The sequence below is a fragment of the Alexandromys fortis genome, unplaced genomic scaffold (genome assembly GCF_014885135.2).
Source record: "Alexandromys fortis isolate MF-2015 unplaced genomic scaffold, M_Fortis_MF-2015_v1.1 scaffold_494, whole genome shotgun sequence".
Taxonomy (NCBI): Eukaryota; Metazoa; Chordata; class Mammalia; order Rodentia; family Cricetidae; genus Alexandromys; species Alexandromys fortis.
The window spans coordinates 15,320-33,726 of NW_026068360.1; the positions used below are offsets into that span (position 1 = coordinate 15,320).

Sequence of the window (18,407 nt, forward strand, 5' to 3'; positions counted from 1 at the left end):
AAAAAAAGTAAATTATTTCATCTGGGTGGTAGTGGCACATGCCTTTAATCTCAGCACTCAGGAGGCAGAGGCAAGCAGATCTCTGTGAGTTCAAAGCCAGCTTGGTCTACAGATCAAGCTCTAGGACAGCCAGGGCTAACACAGAGAAACTCTGTTTCAAAAAAGCAAAAAAAAAAAAAAAGTAAATTATTTCTAAATAGGGATATTTCACTAAATCCTTTTGAGAAGCCAAGATTTAGTACAAAGAATAGTTAGGTCAGTTAAAATACACAATTTTTTTTAATATAAGATGAGCTTTTTTCTTATTGTCCACACAGTTAAGTAAAAGACATTTAACAGTTTATGTGCAATCTATCATTTACCCAATTAATATATTTACAGAGTGAACATGAATTACTTTTAAACTAATAACTCTCAATTGTCATTTGGAAGGAAGAACATGGAATCTTCAGTGACTTTCAAGAAATATACATCAATTCTATGGAGGCAAGGGTTATAGTACTGCTTGCTTAGGGAAAATTCAAGTGAAACATTTCCACTGGAGATAACAATAGACATGTGATACTATTTTCATAAGTAACTTGCACCTATATATACTCAGAAATGATGTAAACTTATCTCTAAAAATACCAGCAAACTTACATTTGCTGTTGTTTGTTTTTCCAAGCTTGTTTCATTTTGTAGTTAGTCTTTTTGGAAACATTTTCTGAGTACATTTGCGTTCTTCTTCTCTTTTCAAGAAGAGAATTAGTAATATTATCTATATTGAAAATAAAGGTTAATGTTAAAAGTAACTGCAATTATGCCTAAATATTCATGTACATATAAATATGGCTAAAGATTATTAAACAATATCAATGACACTTAAAATTAAATTGAACTATATCACCAGCATGGTGTCCAAAAAGTTCAATATTTTAGAGTGCTTGAAATTTAGCATTTTCAGATAGGGATGTACAAACAGTGAAGTCAATGCAAATAAAATAAAATACACAAAACTCTGAAATTTGTAATATTTTTGTCCTATATATTTTGGATGGCAAATGTTCAACCTTACCTTAGTTCTGATTTTCCTAATTGAAGATAATTTTAAAACTGAGGCACAATAATAACCAAGGAGAAAAAAGGTCAAGAATAGACTTTTAGTGCTTTACAAACAAACACCTTAATAGAAGGAAAATACTTCTAAATTAAAAAAATACTGTTCAACTGAAATTTTAGTAAGCTTCTGACCTGTGATTAGAAGTCAAAATTTAACTATAGAAATGATTCTCAAAGTATAGTCTTATAACTCAAGCTTTAAAATATATAAAATACTCTCTGAAAAATTATAATCCAAGTCATCTTTAAAATAAGTAAGATATTTGTATAAAATATAGTCAATAACAATTCTAAATATATTTTTTATTTAAAAAGAGGCAAAAGACCAAGGATGGGAAAATAGTTTTGATCTGGGGAGAAGATTCATTGATTAAAATGCATGCTATGCCAAGCACAAGGCCCTGAGTCTGAATCCCCACCACCCACATAAAAGCCACAGGTGATACTGTGTGCCAATGACCACAGCACCAAGGGGCAGAGGCAGGCAGTTCCCTGGGAGTCCTTGGTCATTCAGTCTTGCTGAAATGATGAGGTTCAGATACAAAGAGATCCTGTCTCAAAAAATAATTGGAGGGGCTGGAAAGAGATTTCTCAGTGGTTAAGAATATTGGCTGCTCTTCCTGAGGACTCAGGTTCAATTCCCTGGACCCACATGGGTGCCTCACGACCATCTATACCTTCATTCCTAGAGGATTCAATGCCCTCTTCTGGATTTTGAGGGCAAGAGGCAAGTGTGTGGTACATACATACATACATGCAACACACATACACACACACACACACACACACACACACACACTAAGTAATTGAGGAAGATCTTCCAATTTCAACCTCTGGCTGCCACATGCACCCACATACTTACACACACAGGTGCATACCTACATAACATACACACAAATAAAACTGAAAAATTATTCATGTAAATATGGGCATAATTTAGGAATTGTTTTATAAAGTGGATTTTTAGCATTAAGTAGAGCAGTGCATAAAAATTCAATCCCTCAAATAATGTTTGCTAAACATATATTTTATCATAAAGAGTAACCACTTAGTAGCTATAATGAATCTATACTATTACATAACATTTTATACTTTCAGATCTATAACCATAAATTTATGTAACATATTACAAAACAAACTCTTTGTCATTACCAAATAGGAAAAGAAACTCTCTGGGAAAACTTCATAATATCAATAATTTCTATAAAAGATCAATTATTATTAACTCTTAAAAAAAGAATACCGTTCCCCAAACTGGGTGTGAAGGCTCATGCCTGTAAGTCTAGCACCCAGAAAGCTGACAGAGGAGATCTATAGTTTAAGCCTAGACTGGGCTTCATGTCAAGTTCCAGATCAGCTCCAACTACATAGTAAGATCCTGTCTTAAAAAGAGCAAGCAATACAAAATGTTAACAAAGGAATTAACAAAGACTATATTTAAAAAGAGTTTATATATCTGGTAAACATAGTATTTAAACTTCAAGTCTTTCCCATTCACAACTTTTATTTTAGATATTTCACTTTATGTGAATGAATGTTTTTCATGCATAGAACTTGTATATGACCAGAGGGATCAGAAGAGGATGTCAGATCCTCCAGAACTGAAGTTGTAAATGCTTATGAGCTACATGTGGATGCTGGGAACCAAACTCAGGTCATCTACAAGGGAAGGAATCAATGTTAATTGCTAAGATATTTTTCCAGCACCCTCAAAACTACTTTTAGTATAAAAGTAATTGCAAAGGGGTTGGAGAGGTGTCTCAGTGGTTACAAGCTCTTGCTGTTCTTCTAGAGGACATGAGTCCCTTTCCCAGTACCCATGTTATAAAACTCACAACTGCCTGTAAGTCCAACTCCAGGATATCCTACACCATCTTCTGAATGCTGCAGACACTTAAAAGTGCACATACATTCCACTCCACCCCCACAGAGACACATAATTAAAAAGAAAATAAATCTTAACAAGTAATAATGAATATTAGAGTCTTTAGGTTTATGCTTTCCTTCACAAAAAAAAAAGGAATTCAGCAAGAGTCCTACAAAATAAATTTAAAAAATGAAAAGCTGATACACAGAAATACTTGTGTGCACCATCACTCAGTCTGTGAACAGAAAGAGTTGCCGAAGCCTTTCCCATCTGATTTTCTCCTAAAATTCTATTTCAGGCTCACAGTTTCAATAAAATCATTCTTACTTTTTTTTAATTATGGAGAACTTTAAGTGGAAAATTTTAAGTTTTTAAATCACAAAATTTATGTGCAATCCTATGCTAAAAAGGCATTGAATGACAGCTATACAGAATGCTGATTAACATTTCCTTTATAAAAATGAATATATAGTTTTAAACAATTTTCTGGTAACATACTTATCTCCAAAAACACACCTCTAAGTTTATCCAACACATTGCGCATTTCATGTCTGTGAAGAAATTACAATAAAAAAATTAAAACTGGAAATATAATTTAGTGGCAGAGCATTTGCCTAGCACACAGAACACTACACAAAAAGCACTTTTAACTATTTATAATATATAATGCATAGTTTGGAACAAATGTCATATGCAATGCAATATAAAATATTTCTTGGACAACTAAAGTAAACTTTATTATTTTATTGCTGATAATTCATACATGTCTATTCTCATTACTTTCTTTTATCTGACTCCCACTTTTGCTGAACCCCTTCTTCTCAACTAGCCTCCTTCCTATTTTCATGTGTGTACGTGTGTGTGAAAGAGAAGGTCTTATGCAGGTGGTCATAGTTGCTATGTGTTTGTGATTACAAGGTCTCAAGGAGCCCAGGCTAAGCTTGAACTAGCTATATAGCTGAGAATGATCTTGAATTTCTTTTGAATTTCTGATCTTCCTGCATCTACCTCTCTAGAGCAGGAATTACAAGCACTATTTCTGAAGTACTCTATTGAAATGACAAAAAAAAAATATATTTGAAAACATTACCCCATATCTTCATCCACTTCTTCAGGAGGGCATTTCTTCTCTTCATCAGCTGCAGGAGGACATTTCTTCTCATCTTTGTCAAAGAATAGACTCTTTTCTGTATTAACAATAAAAATGAAAAACACATTTGAAATTAATTATATTAGTACTAGTTAACTAAGTGCTAGCTTGATTTGCATTTCTCTGGGAGTTTGGCCAATGTAAATTTTTGAAGCAGCTATAGAAATGAAATAATTTCTTTGCAGATTCTATGAAATCAATTCACAATTTACCAACATTTTATAGGAACAGTTTTCAAGCCTTCCTGAGGCAAATCCATTTTAAGTTATTAATTATTTCTCAGTATACTGGGACTACAAAACCAAGAGGAGCTATATGTGTTGCTTAAACTCTGGTACAGAAATATACAAATAAAGTTAGAAATGGAGTATCAGAAAATATAAGATTAGGTAAAAATCAAATGCCCAATGCTGGATATGCTGTACCTTCAGATAAAGAGTTCTGGGAAACATTCAGGTCATCTTCATCATCGAAGTCAAAAAGCACTAAGCGCTCCTCACATGGTACTGCCATAGCTCTCCACAACCGCCTCCTACTGGCAAACAGGCAGGGGTTTTCTTAGTTAAAACACAAAGGCAAAGAATCTCACAAGTTATCTGCATCCAAAGGTATCATTTAAATAAATGGTTAAAATGTCAAAAAATTAAATAAGAATTATCTTAGCTCAATGAAAGATTAAGTTTTTCCTCTTTTTACATTTTTAAATAATTTTTCTTTATTATTGAGAATTTCATATACATACTCAATGAAATGTGACATATATATCCACTTCCCCATCTCCATCTCCTCCAGGTATCCCATTTAATATGTTCTTCTCCCAACTTTGTTTTCTTTTAAGAAAAAAAGTATACTCTTGGATCAACCTGTCATTTCTCAATTTTAAAAGGCAAACTTGGCCACAGCCTACACTATATGAGTTCCCCCAACCCAAAAATGAGCAAAATATGATTGCACTCATCCTCTGGGACATCTAAATTTTGGTGCTATCTCTCACAGATTCATTTAAACATTGAGCAAGTCTGTATCTCAGTTTTAAAGATTTACTTATTATTATCACTATTTATTATTATTAAGTACACAGTGTTATACCTGCATGTATGCCTGCACACTAGAAGAAGGCACCATGTGAGTACTGGAAATCGAACCCAGAACCTCTGGGAGAGCAGTCAATGCTCTTAACCTCTGAGCCATCTCTCCAGTCCTGTATCTCAGTTTTAAAGTCGAGTCATGGTACTACCCAGGATAACATACATGGCAAATATTCATGGACAAAGACCCTCCGTCCATCTACAACAAACCCCCACCATCACCACTCATACAGAAAGGCCTGATATTTGAAAAGATGGGGATTTAGGGAAGCTGAGGATTTCAAACATCAGAAGACTGCAAGTTCAAGGCCAGTCCAAGTTAGCCCAGGCCTGAGTTATGAAAGGAGATCCCACCCTACAAAATCAAAGCTGACAGAAAAAGATGAATATTTTGGTGCTGGGCTACAATCCCAATACGGGGTCGATTGAGGCTGGAGGATTAGTGGTTAGAACCCACCCTGAGTTACTTATTAATCCCTTGCAATCTCTCCTCTCTCTCTCTCTCTCTCTCTCTCTCTCTCTCTCTCTCTCTCTCTCTCTCTCTCTCTCTCTCTCTCTCTCCTCCTTTGCCACTCCCTTCTCTCTAACATCTCGAGAGTCCATATCAAATTAGCACATCATACTGAGGAAAATGAAGAGAGGTCTTCTTCTAACAAATTCTGGGCACCTGACAGGAGAAGCCCTAAGAGCTCCTCACCCATGACTCCTGCTCCCTCCCGACCCCGTTCCTACCCGCCTCCCACCTTCTTCCCTATCCCCACTCTCCACTTCTATCTCCAGGCTCCAAGATTGTGCCCTCCAAAGGGTCCCAATCCTCTGCCAATAGTGAGGTCCTCCACCTCCATTTTCCTGTCAGAGGTCACAGGAACTGCAGCCCTTCGGGAGAATTTTCCTCACTAAGCGCCACCTCCTCAAATGGCCCCCCTTCCCCCAAAAAAAGCCCACCAGAGCCAAACATCGCTTACCGGTTATCTGACAGGGCTACCTTCCTGTCTGCATACCCCCGCACTCGGCGTCTCAGCCGTGAAAGCGGCATGGCAGTGCCTACGGCCTCCATGGAGGCCATCTGTTTTGAGCGGGAGAAAAGCCGGCCTCAAGCAGGGCCCTCGCTGATTGGCTGAACATGCCCCGCACATGCGTAGACGGAGTGTTAGGCTCACTCCAGTTGAAGGGCAAAATGGTTAGAGTCTTGAGGCGGGTGTTCAGGCAGTGGAACTGGATTACTGACTTTAGGACAAACGTTTTCCAGCTTCTAGGTTTATACTCCTTTACAGACTTGAAAATTAAAAGAAAATGTGTAAAATATGAAACACAGCAAACTTGAAAATTAAAAGAAAAGGTGTAAAATATGAAGCACAGGGAATACTCTGTTACATTATTTCAACTGTAGAGTCTCTTGTATGCATTTTTGATTTAGATTTATTTATGTGTGTATTTAGTGTATATGTTTTTTTTTCTACAGGTACATATGCACACTGTATGTGTATAGGCTGCTCTCAGAGATCAGAACAGGGCATCATATCCTCTACAACGTCTGGTCCTCCCATCTGTACTTGCTGAGATTGATTACAATTGTGTACAATTGATTACAAGAGCGTTCTCTCTAACTCTCTCTCGCTCTGTGTGCATGTGTGTGTGTATATATGTCTGTCTGTATATCTATATCTCTCTCTCTCTCTCAGACGTGTTTATTAGTGTTTTTTGATGTATGTGGGTCATCTGTCTATGTGTTACTTTCATTGGTTAATAAAGAAACTGCCTTGGCCCTTTGATAGGACAGAAAATTAGGTAGGCAGAGTAGACAGAACAGAATGCTGGGAGGAAGAAGGCAGTGAGACACACGCTATAGCTCTCTTCTCCAAGATGGATGCAGGTTAAGATCCTTCTCGGTAAGATCCTTCTCGGTAAGCCACCACCTCATGGTGCTACACTCATTAATAGAAATGGGTTAATCAAGATGTGAGAGTTAGCCAATAAGGGGATACAGATAACAGGCTAGGCAGTGTTTAAAAGAATAGTTTCCATGTAATTATTCTGGGGCTAAGCTAGCCGTGCAGGAGCCAGGAAGCGGAATGCAGCCCACTGCTCCTTCTACAGAATGGTGCCCAGACGTGATAACTGAATCAACAGAAAGCCCGAGAAAGCTTGGGAAAGAATAGAGTAAAGCATGTTTTCTTGGTAGCAGCAGTTTTTCAGGTCTGCTCTGCTTGCTAGAGGCAAGCAAGTGATCTCATCTAAGAGAGGCTTCCTGACTCAGCTTTAGATGCAAAAACCCTGCAGCTATTTTAAGAGGTCCTGAAACACTTAAATGGTGTCGATGAAAAGCTGAATGCATGCTTTTAGGTTTTCAGTCATAGCAGGAAAAAAGCTGTGCCGTTTTAAAATGCTGGCTTTCTGAGCCGTCCTGCCAGGGCAAACTCTGACTCTTTCAGGCAGGCAGTCTGACTGAGTGTGGTCTGTGAGTAGACTGCTCCAGCTTACTTGCTGGCAGGGACCTTGAAAAACCATAGAGTTGTGGCAATAAAAATGGCTACAGCCGGTACCTCCGCCATGAGGCTGGAAAGCTAAGGAATGGGCTGGATCTAGCCAGCAAAGCCACAGCTTTAATCCTACCCATATTGCTCAGTAATTTAAAGGCTCGTGTGGTCAGAAAAAGAGAGAGAGATACAGTAAAGAGAGATTCAAAGACGAAGAAAACCTCTAAATGGTTTACAGTGTGTTAAAAATATATGCAGGCTAAAAGTTAAAGTTCTTAAAGTAAAAAACTCTAACAGCTGCCCCATCTATGAACTATTGGAACGTACTTTTAGCAAAAAAAAAAAAAAAAAAAGCCCTGTCCTCCAGGTAAGTGCATCATTTTCCATAAGCAGGAGCAGATTCTGTGCTTCCATTGGACTTGTAGGCCATTGAGATGTATGGTAAAGCAAAGCATTTAACTCGAGATTCCAGGAGTAAACAGATAAATGTGACCTTGTGTGATTTAACATTACAGCTAGCCTTCTAGCTTGAGTGTCTTTACACCTTTCCAAAGTTTATTTCTCTACAATTTCTACCAGCTACTCCATTTGTTAAATTTAGTGTTTATCTGTGGATCCTCCTTCTGTGGTTGTGTACAAGATAAACCAGGCAGAGTAATGAAAGATCAGACTCACCAGGTGGTAGTGGCGCATGCCTTTAATTTCAGCACTTGGGAGGCAGAGGCAGGCAGATCTTTGTGAGTTCGAGGTCAGCCCGGTCTACAAGAGCTAGTTCCAGAACAGGTTCCAAACCTACAGAGAAACCTTTCTCAAAAAACAAAACAAACAAAATGACAAACAAAAAAAGTACAAAAGACCAGACTCAGGTCTCTTCAAACAGAAATGTGAGAGTGGATTTATTAGTCTGAGAGGTGGTGACCCCAAAATTGCTTTCTAGACTGAGGAGGGCCTTTTGTGAAGCTATTGGTTCTTCTTCGACAGGTTTTGTCCTTCAGAAGAAACCATGGACCTGTCCAACACCTGCAGAGTGAGGGATGCCTGCACTGGCGACCCAGGCCACCCTGACTAGTTTTCTTCTTATATCAATATCTGGTATAGTCTGACCCTCTACCCTCAACACAGGGTTCAATTCTATTCCTCTTGGATATCCACTATAATCGTGAGCTCTGAGAGAGTTTCAATCCTCAAATAGCCACTTATATTGCAGGCAGGGGATCAAGATTTAAAACTTTTTCCGGGCAGTGGTGGCGCACGCCTTTAATCCTAGCACCCCGGAGGCAGAGGCAGGCGGATCTCTGTGAGTTCAAGCCCAGCCTGGTCTAGAAGAGCTAGTTCCAGGACAGGAACCAAAAAGCTACAGAGAAACCCTGTCTCGAAAATCAAAAAAAAAAAAAAAAAGATTTAAAACTTTTACCATCTGCTTCTCTTCCTGAGTGTGGCCATCCCTATGCTCAGAATCCAGAAACCATGTTCATTTTATCTCCTGACTTGCCAATTGATAGCTCATGCCATAGCTGCTATGGGATCTTTTGCCCAGAGACCACTGGACAATATCTCCCACCTCACCATGCTTAAGGTCCAGGTCTCGGAGGCTTCCCAGTGCCCAGTCATAGAGCACCCTGAGTCTGTTGTGTCAAATATGTGGTCAGCCAAACTTTGGGAGGATGGGATTCTCAGTCCAGACCCAGTTCAACATGTTTATCAGGCATTCACCACTACTGATCTGCTGAACTAGTGACATCACACCCCACCATACTTAGAGCAGTCACAAGTTATGACCAACCTCATGACTGCCATTATGCACAGTCTTACTTGGGACTACTGCCAACAACTCCCAACTGTCCCTTTTACCTCCAGATAAAAAGTGTAGGGTCTATTAGGCAGCACCTGCCTGATAGGCTGGTCATTCAAGCACCACAATCACTAGTAACCTGAAATGAGTTGCTGACACCTTCCTTCCTGATGGGTGTTGTGAATATAAGCCCATCACACCAGAAGTCATCCAGGCCCTTCTAAGAATGGTGAAAGTCATACTGGAGGGGTTCAGAATGGTGATTGCAGAGTCACTATCTTGGTCAAAATTTGAGAAATCACCCAGTGCTCTGATGAGACTCTGAACCACTTCTATGACCAGCTCTGTGATACTTAAAGACAGTATACCCCTTTTGAGCCAGAGGCCCTGTGTACTGGACAATGGTCAACACAGTTTTTGCCCAACAGCACTGATGTTTACTGAAAGCTCTAAAAGCTAGAGGGGTTCACAGTGATGAATTTGAGCAATTCATAGACATCGCCATCAAAATGGTCGCTAACTGGGAAGAGGCTGCAAAAAAAAAAGTAAAGAAAAATTACTTAGGGAAAAAAGGACAAAAATGATGTTGTTCACGTTGGGACTGGAGAAAATTCAGACATCCAGAAATCCAAATGAAACAAAGGTAACCAGAGGCCATTAGACAGTGATTAATGTGCCCCACTGCAAGGAAGAAGAACACTAGAAGAATGAATGACCCAGGAAGTGGACACCAGGACCAAAGGAAAAAATAAAGCCTGTACAGTAGCCACAATGAAACAAAAGTCCCTGTTGGAAGCCTTGGCTACCACATGAGGGACAGACTCAGGCTGAAAGCTCCCAGGCTCAACTGAGATTGGCCTGTAGCAGCCCATGGTCAAAATAGATGTCAGAGGACAAATAGTGTACTTTATCTTAGATACAGGAGCAGTCATCATCACAGTAACTTCTTCCACAGGGAAACTCATCAAATCACTGGCCTTTGTTGGAGCCAGCAGGACCAATAAGAAATTCTAGCCAGGCAGTGGTGGCACACGCCTTTAAATTAAACCCAGCACTTGGGAGGCAGAGCTTGGCAGATCTCTGTGAGTGCAAGGCCAGCCTGGTCTACAAGAGCTAGTTCTGGAATAGCAACGGTCGTTACACAGAGAAACTCTGTCTTGAAAAAAATAATAATAATTAAATACTGATTCTGCAAACCATACCACTTCCCAGTGGGAGGCCACTAATTTTTATATGTACCAGAAGCCCCTGACCAAAATTAGTAACCACTTTGATAATTGATCTGAACGCTGATGTCACCTGGGAGCCTTGACAATTCTGACATTTGAGGTGTGACTAGAGGAGTAATTTTTTTAATTATTTATTTATTATGTATACAATATTCTGTCTGTGTCTGCAGGCCAGAAGAGGGCACCAAACCTCATTACAGATGGCTGTGAGCCACCATGTGGTTGCTGGGAATTGAACTCATGACCTTTGGAAGAGCAGGCAATGCTCTTAACCACTGAGCCATCTCTCCAGCCCCCCTAGAGGAGGAATGTTGTGTTGGAGAAGGGAAGCTGCTTGTTGGTTCCTGGCCACCCAGCTAGCTTAGACCTGAAACAATCACACAGAAACTGTATTATTTAAATCATTGCTTGGCTCATTAACTCTTGCTTCTTATTGACTAACTCTTACATATTAATTTAACCCATTTCTATTAATGTGTATTGCCATGTGGCTGTGGTTTGATTCCAACTGGCAAGATTCCAACTGGCATCTGTCTTTGGCAGCTCCATGGCTTCTCTCCAACTCCTCCCTTCTTTTTCCCACCTTACAGCCTAGCTATCCTCCGCTTAGTTCTGTTCTTCCCTGCCATAGGCTCAAAGCAGTTCTTTATTCTTTAATAAATAAAAGCAACACACAGACAGAAGGACCTCCCACGCAAATGTTGGTTTCACTTGGACACCATGGATTGAAGTACCAATACAGTGGCCCTCCTTAAGTAGCTTGTACAGCAGTTTCCTCATGTATGGACACTTAGGGGAACCCCAGACTAATATTGGGACATCCTGCAAGACTGGATCATGCTCAGTATATGAATGATCTACTGGCTGCCCTATGGCATGGGACACGAGAAAGCTATTCAAATAATTACAAGATACAGGCTTTAAGGTCTCCAAGAAAAAGGCACAGATATGTCAGGAAGAAGTCACTTACCTCAGATACGACTACACTTGTACTAGTAGAGTATATAGCTGTCCCAGGGAGGGATTGCAGAATATTATTCTGAATCCAGACCTAGGTATTCTCCATGGACCAGAGTTAGTGTAACATGACTAATAAAAACTCAGAGACAGAATTTGGGGTTCAACCTGAAGACCAGAAAAGCAAAGCCACCAGGCACTGGCCTTTACCTCGATCTCGGTCTGAAAATGGTGATTCTGCCTCTAAGAAACCTCAGAATGAGACTGAGACTGAGAGCTGTCTCCTCCCATTTTATAATCCCCTCTAGTTCTGAGATTAAGGGCGTGCACCACTACCACCCGGTTTCTATGGCAAGCCAGTGTGGTTACTGGCATTAAAGTTGTGTATCGTTGTGACTACTGGGATTAAAGGTGTGTATCACCTGCTTCCTGGTCTGCAAGGCTGGCCAGTGTGGCTGTTTTACTTTTCTGATCTTCAGACAAGCTTTATTTATTAAAATATAAATGAAATGTCACTGCAAGGTAGACCAATAATACTTGGGATCTCACCACATAGAAAAGGGAAATTCTATTTTACTCCTGATTTTACTTGGGATGACCATCACTGGTACTACTGCCACAGGTGCAATTGTGCTCAGGATCCAAAATCCCAACCTAGTCAGCTGTGTAACCAAATTAAAGAGGATGTCAGTGTGGTCTAACAGAGTATAGTTGCCCAGCAGAACCAGTTAGACTCCCTGGCAGCCATGGTCTTACAAAATCATAGAAGGCTAGAGCTAAATTGCAGCTTTGAAAGGGTAGCATATGCATTTTCTTGGGAGAAGAATGTTGTTTCTATGGAAATCAATCAGGTATAGTAAAAACATTATTAGGTAACTGTTAGATAATGTGGATTGCTCAGTAATTGTTAAAATGAATCAAAGGCTAAACACAAGACCAAAAGATCTTACTGGGGTGAGACCTAGGCCTCCTGGAGGCCCTGGCTGACCTCCCCAGTGGGACTTTTGCTTGTTATTCTCCTGTCTCTACTGTTTGGTCCATACCTTAGAAATCTCCTAACTTGTGTCACCAGAAACAGTAGAAAGGTAGTTAGATTCCAGTTCCTCCACCAATATCAGAGGATTCCTTTAGAAGGATGGTAGAAGATTTTGGCATAGAAGAGGAGGAACTTGGTGGAAAATTCCCAAAGTTCCACTGATTAAACGAAGAACATTCCCCAATGTGGAGATAGTTGCCCTGAGCTGACCCTGCCACACTTGCTGTATCTTCCAGAACAATAGACACTGAAGAGGTGCTGTAATGAAATTTTAACCCTGCCCAGCCACCATCGTTTACATCCACATACATGCTTCTGTACTTGTGCTTCCTGTTTGCTGATTCTTCTGTGAAAAATATAAAAGGTTGCTGAACCCGAGCAAGAGGCCTACTCCATTCCATATTGCTAGAGTAAACTTTCCTCTCCCCAACTGAAAATGGCTTGATAATTCAGTTTCGCAGAAATCCCTGCAACAGTTGGTTTCCAGATGAAGGATAAAAGTAACTGGCTCCTTTTCTGATGCCAGACATGAAAATTAAGTCAAGATGAACAAAAACAAAAGTAAAAAAAAAAAAACTTAATCTTTGCAGATATTACAGGAGAATTATTTTATTTATTTTTATTGAAAATGTAATCATTTTCTCCAAGACCAAGATGGCCAGGAGATTCTCCATCTTCCTCAAGAATGCCTGGGCAAAGGAACCAGTGTTGGTGGTGTCCTTCTCTTTGGGGCCTTGTTATAACTATGCACACAGTCAGCCCTTACCCCGCGCATGCTGTCTCCATCAACCAGGCCACCACCTCCAACTGCAGAGTTCCTGTGCAAGATAATGGAAACATGTCTGATGTGCCCAGTCACCCGCAGGATCCTCCGGGCCCATGCCTGGAATGGCTGGAGAATCTGCAAATCCTCCTGCTAATGGAAGAGGCTCCCTTTCCTGTTGCCACTCAATAGGAATGCGAAAACCAACTCCCCCACAAAAGAAAACAGACTTTTCTCTCACATAATACATCCCGACCACTGTTTTCCCTCCCTCCAATCCTCTCAGCTCCCCACCACCTCCTTCTCCCCTGGATCCACTCCAACCCTGTCTCCCATGAGAAAAGAGCAGGCCTCCAGGAGACAGCGACAAGACAAAATATCATAACACAAGGCCAAAGCCTTCACACCAGAGATGGATAAGGCACCCTAATGTCAGGAAAAGCGTCATAGGAGAATATTTAATTTTTTTAAAATTCTATTGCCAGGTGGTGGTGGTGCATGGCTTTAATCCCAGCACTCGGGAGGCAGAAGCAGGTGAATCTCTGAGTTCGAGGCCAACCTGGTCTATATGGAGAATTTCAGGATGGCCGGGGCCACACAGAGAAACCCTGTCTCAAAAAACAAAAGAAAGAAAAGTATATTTTGTGTGCGTGGGTGTTTTTTCTGCGTGCATTTTATGTATACTAAATGTGTGCCTGGTATCTTCTGAAGAAGCCACAAGAGGGCACCAAATCCCTTTAGGTCCTATAGTACAGGGACTAATTTTTTTTTAAGTGAGAAGATAAGCTATATTAACTGAATAACATGAAAATGAAACCAGACAGATATGAACAGTGGCATGTTGTCAAATGGAATCCTAAAAGCCCACTGCAATGGCAAAACAAACCAGCCACAAGATAGCTGAATTATGTTTATTTGATAGTCTGTGTTATTTTCTTTTTTTTTTCTTTTTATTTATTTATTAAAGATTTCTGCCTCCTCCCCGCCACCGCTGGCCTGGGTCTGAAAAAGCATGGGATAAAACCGGTCTCGCTGAACATAGCGGACAATGAGGACTACTGAGAACTCAAGAACAATGGCAATGGGTGTTTGATCCTACTGCACCTACTGGTTTTGTGGGAGCCTAGGCAGTTTGGATGCTCACCTTACAGGGACTAATTTTATGATTCACAGTAATGCTAGTTTTCTTTAAAACACAGAGAGATGAACCTAGCATACAGAACTACAGATTGGTTGATGACGTAGCTTAGGGAAAAACCATGAGAATGGTTTTCAGGGGTGAAAAAAGAAACAGCAATAAGCAGCACTATACAAATCAAAAGCTGATGTATCCAATTCATACAACTAAGTCCTAAATGTAAAGCAAGCAAGAAACCCAAATAGCTGTTTGGAGGAAACAGAAACAAAATCATCACTAGCATCTTAAGCGCCTCATCTTAGCGTGATTAGAGGAATACAGCAGACAGTGGCAGCCAAAACAAAGCAAAATTCACAGAGAGGGGCTAGGAGATGGCTCTTTTGGTAAAGTACTTGCCTTGCAAGCATATGGGCTTCAGGTTGGAGCCCTAAAGTCCACCTAAAAAGTCCTGACTGATGCTTTGTTCAAGCCCGTCGGACGTCTGCCCCTTTCTGAATGGAGATGGAAAAAGAGGAGTGGAGGGGGAGGAGTACGGGGAGGAGATCAGGGAGGGGAAACTGGGTCTGTACGTAAAAGAAATGAATAAAATAAAATTAAAATTAAAAAAAAAGAGTAAGATTTTAAAAATCCAGACTGGCAGCTCATTGCTGGCAGGAGGAGACAAACAGATCCTTGGAGCTTGCTGGCTAGCCAGACTAGTGAAATAGGTGAGCTACAGGTTGAGGGAGAGCCTGTCTCAAGATTAAAGTTGGAGAATGACGGAGAAGACACATAATGTCTGTTTCTGGCCCCCAAATGCACACATATGCTGGAATGTGCGGACATGAATATGTATGGACACACGGAATTCAAATTTATTTTTCATGTAGTGGGAAAATACGCCTTATTCCCTGATAGAATATCAACATGTCGTCATTTTTTTAAATCAAAATTTAAGAATAGGGCAACCCCAATAAAAATATGGCAGTTTATTATTTTTTTCTGGAGACAGGCAATATTTAAAAAGTATCATATTTTTATAATGTTTACTGTAGAGTGAGAGCAAACGTATTGGGAGCATACATTAAAACACACACACGACAGGACTGGAAAAGATGTTCAAAAGTAAAAACACTTGTTGTCAGTTCCTAGAACTTACATGGTGGCTCCCAGTCACCCTTTAGTTCAGATCCAGGCAATCTGGCATCCTGTTATGTTTTCTAAGAGCACTGGGTATGCACGTATTGCACACATATACATGCAGAAAACGCACTCTTTAAATAAATAAATAAATAAATAAATAAATATTAAAATTAAAAATGCATGTCTTCAACTGAAACAAAGTGCGGGTGCGCGCGGTGGGGATGGTCCCCCGCCAGAGTCCCGGAGTCCCATCAGCGCTTCTTCCCACTTGACAACTGACCTGACCCTCAGGCCTCTGCGGAGAAAAAAAATGGTAGCAGAACGTTGCTGAGGGAATGGAGCTTGGACAGACCAGTGCCTAGCAGAAGGCAGGAAGGCCTAGAGCTTTGCAGACCCTGAGGGTCAGCCTCCTTGGGCATGGGGGTGCAAAGTGTGGGTGGTGGAGTGGAGGTCTGTTAGGGGCGGGAAGGACTAGAACTTTCTGCAGGGCAGCTGCCCACAGGGAATCCATTAGAAACTGAAGCCCTCAGGTCCTCTTCCTCTACCTGATGCTCTAAGGTCAGATTACTGAATTTGGTGTACTTAGCTCCCAAATTGCCTCAAAATCCCGAGACTCCTCCCTCAGCCTCAGAAGTGATGGAATTACAGACAAAGTTCAGTCCAGGCTGTTTTTATTTTTATTTATTTATGATAAAGTTTTGTTTTATTATGTGAGATTTGTTTTGGTTTTCAAAACTGGTTTCCCGGTGGAGCTCTTGCCATCCTGGAACGTGGTCTGTAGGAACTCACAGAGATCCCCCTGCCTCTGCCTCCTAAGTGGCGGGATTAAGGTGTAGGCCACTACCGCCTGGGCAGTCTGTTTTTATTTATGTGTTGTTTTGCTTTATAGTCTTACTTTCTACCTCAGGTTTCTTTGAAACCTCATGTGAAGCTTGGACTGGCGTTAAAATTGAAGTCCCTTCCCTTATATATGGACTGGGGTCTGAGGAATCATGCCTGTTTTATTTTTACATTTTCTTTTGCATTGTTGAGGACTGAGTCTAGATCTTCTTTCTGTAGCGCTGAAATGAATCTCCAGCCTTGCAGATCTTTTAATTTTAGATTTACTCTAGATTCATATCGCTATGAAAAAAATTGGGGAGACATACTTCTGTTAATAACTAAGATGGGGAGTGAGGGCGGGGAAAAAACTGACGTTTGACTCTTCAATTCTTCTTACTCTGATGATTCTTTTTTTTTTTTTTTTTTTTTTTTTTTGGTTTTTCGAGACAGGGTTTCTCTGTGGCTTTGGAGCCTGTCCTGGAACTAGCTCTGTAGACCAGGCTGGCCTCGAACTCACAGAGATCCGCCTGCCTCTGCCTCCCGAGTGCTGGGATTAAAGGCGTGCACCACCATGGCCCGGGCCCTCTGATGATTCTTTTAAGAAGGAACTTGAACCTGGGTGATAAGATATAATTACAATGTTAGCTAGGAGGTATGCATTTAGAATATAAATAGTTTAAATTTTAATCTTTAATCGTTAACTTGTTTAAATACAAAAGCCTCTTCATATTAACTTCCAAATAAAATCTAGATGGCTATGTAAGTAGCAAATACTCCTTTGTACTCAACTTCCACACACTGATGTAGTGCTGTTTTTCCTTCTTAACATTGTTAATAATTTTTACCAATAAAGATGATTTAAATGTATATGTTGGTATCAGTGTCCTATTAGTTCCAGAGGTACGTGGTACAAGTGTAGAAGGTTACGTTGGTTTGATTTGATTTGGTTTTGAGATAGGCACTTATTATATTGTGTGTTATCCAGGGAGGATCTCTAATGTCTAGGCTCAGCGTGATCTCAGTGTTCCAAGCAGGTGCTCTGAGAGGTATGTGCCAACACACCCGGCTTACATTGTTCTTAAGAAAAAATTCACAGAATCTAGCTTAGCAACACCGTGTATTTACTAACAACACAGCCTGCTTTGAGAAATGAAAATGGTCCTTGTTCACTTATAAAATTCATTAAGAGAATGTGCGTTTGGGTCTTGGAACAAACTAAACTGCTAGTATGATTAATGCAACTGAAAAAATTTATAAATATAAGGGTTCACCATCGGGTAAATAGCACCTATCCTTACTTAAGGATTAAGAATACTTCACGTGTGTCTTCAAACATAAATGACCTAGCCTGTCTTTTATTTTGGCGTTCAGCAACTATATAGAAGTTTGATTTTTACATTTATTTCTAAGTTGTTAATTTTCATTTCTCATTTAAGATATCCATAGTTATAAATAGAAAGGAATGAAAATTTGTTTTTACCAAATATTGAGTATTTAAACAATTCTTTGAAATCAGTCAAACTTACTATTTTTTTCTAAAATTAACTTCAGTGAGCTAATCATTCACAATAAGACAACAAGTGTTTTCCTCTACTGTTCATCTTTTTTTTATTATTTTTTTGAGATAGGGTTTCTCACTGAACCTGGAGCTGGGCATTTTAGCTGCACTGACACCTCAGTAAGCCCTGGTATCGGTATATCTCCATTCCTGCAGGGCTAGGGTTACAGATAAGTGCTGGCACCCTTAGCGTTTACTGCGAGTGCTGCTGGGGATCTGAACTCAGGTCCTCATGCTGGTACAGCAAGCACTCTAGCCGGTGAGCCAGTCCCTAGCCCCATCCAATTTTTTTTTTTTTTTTTTTTTT

General features: G+C 40.1%; 1 protein-coding gene and 1 pseudogene across 2 annotated transcripts in view; one reads left to right on the top strand and one right to left on the bottom strand.

Annotated features, from left to right (window-relative positions):
• The window catches only part of LOC126495405 (cancer/testis antigen 55-like), an 85,425-nt gene that overhangs the window by 7,891 nt on the left and 59,127 nt on the right, over positions 1-18,407 (bottom strand). Inside the window, exons 8-11 of one of the 2 annotated variants that reach the window (XM_050133011.1) lie at positions 4,544-4,650; positions 4,059-4,155; positions 3,485-3,519; positions 643-760 (exon numbers count right to left, since the gene is read on the bottom strand). The gene's annotated coding sequence lies outside the window, so the exon portion shown is untranslated. Of the gene's footprint in view, positions 1-642; positions 761-3,484; positions 3,520-3,997; positions 4,156-4,543; positions 4,651-18,407 lie in introns of those variants that run through there. The other variant, XM_050133012.1, reaches the window with a different exon arrangement.
• On the top strand, positions 13,352-13,652 carry LOC126495402 (NADH dehydrogenase [ubiquinone] 1 alpha subcomplex subunit 3-like; annotated as a pseudogene).